Below are 8662 nucleotides of genomic sequence, written 5' to 3'. Positions count from 1 at the left end.
TTTGCAGTTTTTTCTCTCTCTGTCATTTGGGTGTTGACAATTTTCTTTGGTTTAAATGGGTTCTATTGTTTTTTTTTTGTTTTGCGGCTGCCGGTAAGGAATCTCAAGATTGTATAAAGTATACATACTTTGATAATAAATGACTTTCCACGTCTGAGTGCGACAGCAATCCTGGGTCTGCACCCGGGTCTTGCATGACTGACAGTGATGAAAATGGAGGAAGTGACCAGCATGATGATGAAGCAAGCCCTGAACACAGACAGAGACGGGAGACCTTCATTGCTGCCCTAAATGCCAGTGGCGTAGCAGGCAGTCACAACACTAATTCTGAAGAGGAGAAATAGCTAGACAAAGATTGTTAGCAAATTATTAGAGTATTTATCTGTGCATCTATATAAATCATCATTTTAAAAGATGCATGTTTATCCAATCAGCAGGGACCTGATAAAGAAAGGTTAAGTTAAATTAGTTGGGGATGACTCTATGAGTAACGATTTGTTTTTCACAGAGATAGGAAGGAGTGTGACACATTTGATGTCATCTTACCCAGATACTAGGAATGCTTTGCAGAGTGCTTGATGATGGACTGAATGGGAAAAGCTCATGGAATCCAAGGGAAATTGGCAAGACCATAAGACATAGGAGTAGAATTAGGCCATTCAGCCCATCGAGTCTGCTCTGCCATTTAATCATGGCTGATCCCGGACCCCACTTAACCCCCATACGCCTGCTTTCTTGTCATATCCTTTGATGCCCTGACCGATCAGGAAACTATCAACTTCCGCTTTAAATATACCCATGGACTTGGCCTCTGCATTCCATGACAGAGAATTCCACAATTCACCACCCTCTGGCTAAAAAAAATTCTCCTTACTTCTGTTCTAAAAGGTCACCCCTCAATTTTGAGGCTCTGCCCTCCGGTTCTGAATACCCCCACCATTGGAAACATCCTCTCCACATCCACCTTAGCTAGTCCTTTCAACATTTGGTAGGTTAAGATGGATTAAAATCTGGCTCAGTGGGAGGAAACAAATGAAGTTCACAGCTCTAAGTAAATTTATTATCAAAGTACATATATGTCACCATATACAACCCTGAGATTCAATTTCTAAATCCATAGAATAATAACCACAACAGAGCCAATGAAAGGCCAACTTGGGTGTTTAACCAGTGTGCAGAAGTCAACAAACTGAGCAAATGCAAAAAGAAAGCAATCACAATAGCAAATAAATCAGCAATAAATATCAAGAACATGAGATGAAAAGTCCTTGAAAGTGAATCCATAGGTTGTGGGAACATTTCAGTGATGGGGCAAGTGAAGTTGAGTGAAGTTATCCCCTTTGGTTCAAGAGCCTGATGGTTGAGGGATAGTAACGGTTCCTGAACCTGGTGGTGTGAGTCCTGAGACTCCTGCACCTTCTTTCTGATGGCAGCAGTGTGAAAAGAGCATGTCCTGGGTGGTGGGGATCGCTGATGATGGATACTGCTTTCCTGTGACAGCGTTGCATGCAGATATGTTCAATGGTGGGGAGGGTTTTACCCGTGTTGGACTGGGCTGTATCTACTACATTTTGTAGGATTTTCCGTTGAAGGGCATTAGTGCTTCTGTATCAGGCTGTGATGCAGCCAGTCAATATACTCTCCACTACATACCTATAGAAGTTTGTCAAATTTTAGATGTCATGATGAATCTTTGCAAACTCCTAAGGAAGTAGAGACACTGTTGTGCTTTCTTTGTAATTACACTTTCATGCTGGGCCCAGGACGGATCCTCTGAAATAATACACAGAGGAATTTAAAGTTGCAGACCCTCTCCACCTCTGATCCTCTGATGAGGACTAACTCACGGTCCTCTGGTTTCTTTCTCCTGAAGTCAATCATCAGCTCCTTGGTCTTACTGACAAGAGACTTTTGTTATGGCACCACTCAGTCAGATTTTCAATCTCCCTCCTAAACGCTGAGTCGTCACCACCTTTGGTTTGGCCTACGACAGTGGTGTCAGCAAACTTGAATACGACGTTGGAGCTGTGCTCAGCCTCACAGTTATAAGTGTAAAGTGAGTAGAGCAGGGGGCTAAGCACACAGCCCTGTGGTGTACCTGTGCTGATGGAGATTGTGGAGGAGATGTTGTTGCCAATCCAAATTGACTGGGGTTTGCAAGCAAGGAAATCCAGGATCCAATTGCACAAGGAGGCATAGAGGCCAGGGTCTAGAATTAAAGAAGTATATGGTTAACTGCCTCAGGAGTGGTGTTTTGTGGGAGATTTGGCCATTCCAGAGCTACATGAACTGTAGTTTTGGTTGGCTCAGTTTTAGCCCCCTTGCTTTAATGATTTAAACAATGGGGACCATGATTAAAGGATTTGCCTGATGAAACCAAAATTGGCAGTATGAGAGTGAAGTTGAAAGGTTGTAGATGGCAAGTAGCAGTGGTCTGACCTGGGCACAGAGGGGCCAATTTGTACTCAGTTTAGAGAAGTGTGACGAATGGATTTGGGGAGAGTAAGCAAAACAGTGGAATACAATGGTGGGATGCTAAACACTGTATGGGATCAGAGTGCCGGCTCACATATCTGTGGAGCAAAAGGACAGTGGCATAAGATAGTGAAGTTAGATGCAATTCCTCGATTAAACGGTCAAAGCATTAAACACAAATATGGGCAGATCATGCTGGAACTGTATAAAGCACCAGTTGGGTCACAGCTGGAGCTTTGTCTACAGTTCTGGTCACCTCATCACAGGAAGGATGTGGTAAAACTGAAGGGGGTGCAGAGGGGATTTACAAGGGTGTTACCAGGATGCAGAATTAGAAAAAATAAATTTCAGCATTGGCAGTATTTTCTTAGCAAGTACTGAAGAATTATATGAATCAGTCAGGGAATGGGGAAAAAAAGAGATTGAAAGGAGATTTAATAGAGGCCTAGGCACGTAAAGTGAAAGTATCTATTTTTCTTAGCAGACATGCCAATAACTAGCAGGCATAAATTGAAAGATAATTGGTAGAATTGTGGAAAATCTGCAGAAAGTTTTATTCATTATAAGACTGGTTGGTGTCAGTATTTTATTGGCTGAAGGGGTGGTGGAGGTAGAAACCCCAGCAAGTCCATAAGTGCCTGGGGAATCACACAAAGAGCCTCACCCTGCAAGGCTACTGACAAAGAGATGAGAAGAATGAGTAACTTAATTTGCTCCTTTCTTTCCCATAGGGACACAATTGGCCAACTGCCCACACTTCTGTCCGATTAATTTTTTAAATTACGATTCCACATGAGTTGTTTGCTATTTACACATCCATTCTGTAAGTTTGTTGGTATTTATTTTGTCACAGTTCTAGCTTCCATTAACTAATCCCCCCTCAACCTGATGTCTTCTGCAGTTGTTGAAGCTGTAATTCCAAATCTTGGATGATGAACCTCAGATCTGACCCCAATGCAATGTTCCCACCTGTTTCCAATCTGAGCAACTACTTTTAACAACTATTCTTTGGTCTTGAAACCCTTTGAAACAGTGCAGTGATCTGTGCATCACCCAGCGGAATTCAGTATAAAACCAAACCTACTGCAGTCCTATGCGTCATGCAGATTTTACAATGTTAAATTGTATACACATGCAAACCACTAGACATACAATACATTGGGCAGCTAGTATATAACACTTTTTTTTGGCGTGTGCGTGTGCGTGCGTCCATGCATGCGTGCACCTGTGCATGTATGATGTTGGCGGGACGATGTCTTTTTCATGCCTTCACAAGGCGCGGAGCGAAAGAGAGAGAGACTGTGTGGCGCGGCACTCCTCACACAGACGTTTTCGCAGTATTTTTCCCTTTATTTTACGAGGTCGAGTAGCGATCTCGACACTCAACCCAGCACGGATGGGAAGCGTGCTCGGGAGCGGACCCGACTGGGTTCAAACCTGGGAACCTCCGTTCCAGAGTCCGGCGCTGATGTCATTGCACCACCAGCCGGCCCGTACAACACTCTTTTTAATGTTATCGATGATCTCAAACAGGACAGGTCACCCTGTCCATAACAAATCATATGCGACCTAATTCTGTATCAGTAAAAGAGGACCAGTCCCACTCAGAGCCTGTGGCCTTGATCTCCAATGCTTGGACCCTCTGGAAATTGACATGTTTAGTCATTGCTTGTTCCCAGCACACTTGCCCTTCCCACAATACTCCTCTTCATTCCCCCCTCACACATACCCCACCCACATCCCTCACACACCTCCCTCTTGAACCTGGGTCTTTGGCGCTCTGCGGCAGTGGAACAATGAACTAAACCGCTGCCTCCCAGTGCCAGAGAACTCTGTTAAATCCTGACCTTGGGTACTGTCTGTGTGGAATTTGCACACTCTCCCTGCAACTGCGCTACTTTCATCCAGTTGCTCTGGTTTCCCATCACGAACCAGAGGCCTACTGGTAGGTTAATTTTAGCCACCTCTTTGTAGGAAGGATGTGAAAACTTTAGAGAGGGTGCAGAGGAGATTTACTAGGATGTTGCATGGATTAGAGAGCATGCCTTATGAGGAAACATTATGTGAACTAGGGCTTTTCTCTTTGGAGCACAAGGAAGTTGAGAGGTGAATTGAAAGAGGTGTTTAAGATGGTGAGAGGCATAGATAGAGTGGATAGTCAACGTCTCTTTCCCAAGGCAGAATGGCAAATACAAGAAGGCATAATTTTAAGGTGATTGGAGGAAAGTATAGGAGGGACATCAGAGGTAGGATTTTTCCACAGAGTGGTGGGTATTTGGATCACACTGCCTGGGGTGGTGGCAGAAGCAGATACATTAGGGTACAGTTAAGGGACTCATAGATAGGCCCTTGGAAGAATGGAATAGAGGCCTGTGTGGGTGGTAAGTGTTTGATCAATCTTGGAACAGGTTAAAAGGTTGCCACAACATCACGGACTGAATGGCCTGCACTTTGCTGTGATGTTCTCTGTTCTCTGTCCATTGGCAAAAAGCAAGCTGAGTGATGCGTATGTGTGAGAGGGAATAAGTTGGAGAGGTTGAGGGATGTGGGAGTGACAATATAGGGGCCAGCATGCACTTAATGGGATGAATGTCCTGCTTCTGTGGTTTATTAAGTATAAGCCCACTTTCTGAATGATTTTGAAAATAGCTATAAAAGCTTGCTGGGTATATGCAGTCTGATCACTAGACGTTTTTTTGTTTATCACACCATTCTCCTTAAATCTAGAAACTGTTCTGCAGGAGATCAGCAGTTTCTGAGATACCTAAACCACCCCATCTGGCACCAACAATCATTCCACAATCAAAGTCACTTACATCACATTACCTCCTCATCCTAATGTCTGGTCTGAACAACAACTGAACCTTTTGATCATGTCTGCATGCTTTCATGGGTTGAGTTGCTGCCTCATGATTGGCTAATTGGATATTTGCATTAACACCAGCGCCTTTACTTCCTGAGGAAGCTGAAGAAATTTGGCCTGTCCCCTAAAACCCTCACTAATTTTTATAGATGCACTGTAGAAAGCATTCTTCTAGGGTGCATCACAACCTGGTATGGAAGTTGTCCTGTCCAAGACTAGAAGAAGCTGCAGAGGATCGGGAACACAGCCCAGCACATCACACAAACCAATCTCCCATCCTTGGACTCACCTTACACCGCACGCTGTCGAGGCAGTGCTGTCAGGATAATCAAGGACACGACCCACCCAGCCAACACACTTTTCTTCCCTCTTCCCTCCGGGAGAAGGTTCAGGAGCTTGAAGACTCGTACGGCCAGATTTGGGAACAGCTTCTTTCCAACTGTGATAAGACTGCTGAACGGATCCTGACCCAGATCTGGGCTGTACCCTCCAAATATCCGGACCTGCCTCTCGGTTTTTTTGCACTACCTTACTTTCCCTTTTCTATTTTCTATTTATGATTTATAATTTAAATTTTTACTATTTACTATAGATTTGTACTCCAGGGAGAATGAAGTACAGAAGCAAATATCGCTGGGATGATTGTATGCTCTAGTATCAATTGTTTGGTAACAACAAAGTATAAAGTATAAACAAGCAGAAGCACAAGTGTACCTAATAAAGTGGCCATTTCATGGCAATTATTTAACCTACTCTCCACTGTACTGTTAATACTGATGGGTTGTATCATTTGTAACAGTTATCCTCTTCCTGAGATTTGCTTTGTTATATATATGTCTGTACAAGACTTAGTTGTTTCATTTTATATTCTTTAATAAAGTTTTGAAACTATCCAGAAACATCTGCTGGAAAGGATGTCTTGATATTCAGTACCAGACTCTCATTGCCAAACAGAAGAGGCTGCTGGCATCCATCATCATATATAAAGGCTCTCTCAGGAGCTAGGTCCAAAGGTCGGTTGGCACATGGAAGTAGCCTTCAGCCATGCTTCTGCAAGGCAATGGAGGAGAGAAAACCAAAGGAAAGGGTCACTGCTACCAGTAGGCAGGAGATACAGAAGCCTGAAGTCCTACACCAACAGGTTCAGGAACAATAACCTTCTGCAACCATCAACTTTAACCCTACCTGGGCAATGGAATATTACAGACCATCTCTTGCTTGTCTTTGATTTTTTTTGTGCTAAAGGCTTGATTTTTTCCATTCCACTTCATTGACTTAAGTCTATAATTTATATTCTGCATGTTTTCTGAATCTACACTTAGTGGCCACTTTATTAGGTACACCTGTGCTTCTGGTTGTTAATGTCCAATCAGCCAATCATGTGAGAGCAACTCAATGCATGAAAGCATGCAGACATGGTCAAGGGGTTCAGTTGTTGTTCAGGCCAGACATCAGGATTAGGAGGTAATGTGATCTAAGTGACTATGATTGTGGAATGATTGTTGGTGCCAGATGGGGTGGTTTGGGTATCTCAGAAACTGCTGATCTCCTGCAGAACAGTTTCTAGATTTAAGGAGAATGGCGTGATAAACAACAGAACAACCAGGGAGTGGCAGTTCTGTGGGTGAAAATGCTTTGTTAATGAGAGAGGTCAGAGGAGAATGGCCAGACTGGTTCAAGCTGACAGGAAGGTGACAGTAACTCAAATAACAACATATCACCAGAGTGGTGTGTAGAAGAGCAACTCTGAAAGCACAATACTCGGATGGGCTGTACATTTTGTATAGGATACTATGCTAAGAACTGGAGTTTATTGAGTCCCAGAGAAAGCTCACAGAGAGAATGTACAAACTCTACACACAGACAGGACTGGAGTTTGGGATCAAACTCTTGATTGCTGCAGCTGTCAGGCAGCAGCTTAACTTGATGCTTCTCAATCACAAAGCCAAAAAGGACAGGTGAAACTCACTGGCCAAAGGAGTGGCAGCAGATAATTGAAGAGTGGTAAATATTACTCCTTTTATTTTTCAAGAAAGAGAGCAGGGATAACCCTGGGAATTCTAGAGACTTCAGTGGTGGACAATTAAATTATCGGAGAAGATTCTTACAGGACTTATGAGCTTTGAGAAAGCATAATCTGATTAGGGGTAGTCAGCATGGCTTTGTGATGGGCTGTTCATGTCTCACGAGCCTGACGGAAGTATTTGAGGATATGACAAAGCACATTGATGAAGTTAGGGCAATGGATGTGGGATAAATGGACTTTAGTAAGGCATTTTATAGGATTCCCCATGATAGGCTCATTCAGAAAATCAGTAGGCATGGGATCCAGGGAAACATGGCATGTGGATTCAGAATTGGCTTGCCCCTAGAAGGTTGTAGATGGAGGTCAATGGCCAGTGGTGTTCTACAGGAATCTGTTCTGGGATCCCTGTTCTCTATGATTTTTATAAATAACTTGGATGAGGAAGTGGAAGAGTGGGATAATGTAGAAATTTATCATAGGTTTCAATGGACACTGACAGCATACAGAGCTGGACTGAGAAGGGGCAGATGGCGTTCAAACGAAGAAATGAGAAGTGATTCACCTTGGAAGGGCGAATTTGAAGGCAGAATGCAGGGAAATGGCAGGATTCTTAGCAATGTGGGGGAACAGCGTGAACTCGTGATCCATGTCCAAAGAACCCCCAAAGTTGCCACACAAGTTGATAGGGTGGTTGAGAAGGCGTATGGTGTGATGGTCTTCATTAGTCGGGTGACTGAGTTCAAGAGTTGAGGTAATGTTGCAGCTCTATAAAATGCTGGTTAGACCACACTTGGAATATTGGTCAGCTCAGGGGCTTTAGAGAGGGTGCAGAGATTTACCAGGATGCTGCCTGGATTAGAGAGCATGTCTTCTCAGGATAGGTTGGGCAAAGTAGGGCTTTTTTTCTTTGGAGCCAAGGAGGATGCAGGGTGACTTAATAGATTTTTACAAGATGATAGGAGGCATATATCGAGTTGATAGCCAGAGAACTTTTCCCAGGATAGAAATGGCTAATACCAGAAGGCATAATTTTAAGGTGATTGTAGGGAAGCATAGGGAGGTGTCAAGAATTTTTTTTATATAGAGTGATGAGTGCATGGAATATTCTCATGGGGTAGTGGTAGAGACAAATACATGAGGGGCATTTTAGAAACTCTTAGATACAGGGATGATAGAAGAAGTAGAAGGCTATGTAAGGGGGAAGTATTAGATTGATCTCAGAGTAGGTAAACATATTGGCACAGTGTTGAGGTCCAAAGGACCTGAACTATGCTGTAATGTTCTATGAAACACAGCAA

This window comes from Mobula birostris, chromosome 1 (genome assembly GCF_030028105.1).
Source record: "Mobula birostris isolate sMobBir1 chromosome 1, sMobBir1.hap1, whole genome shotgun sequence".
Taxonomy (NCBI): Eukaryota; Metazoa; Chordata; class Chondrichthyes; order Myliobatiformes; family Myliobatidae; genus Mobula; species Mobula birostris.
This window is presented reverse-complemented; position numbering follows the sequence as displayed.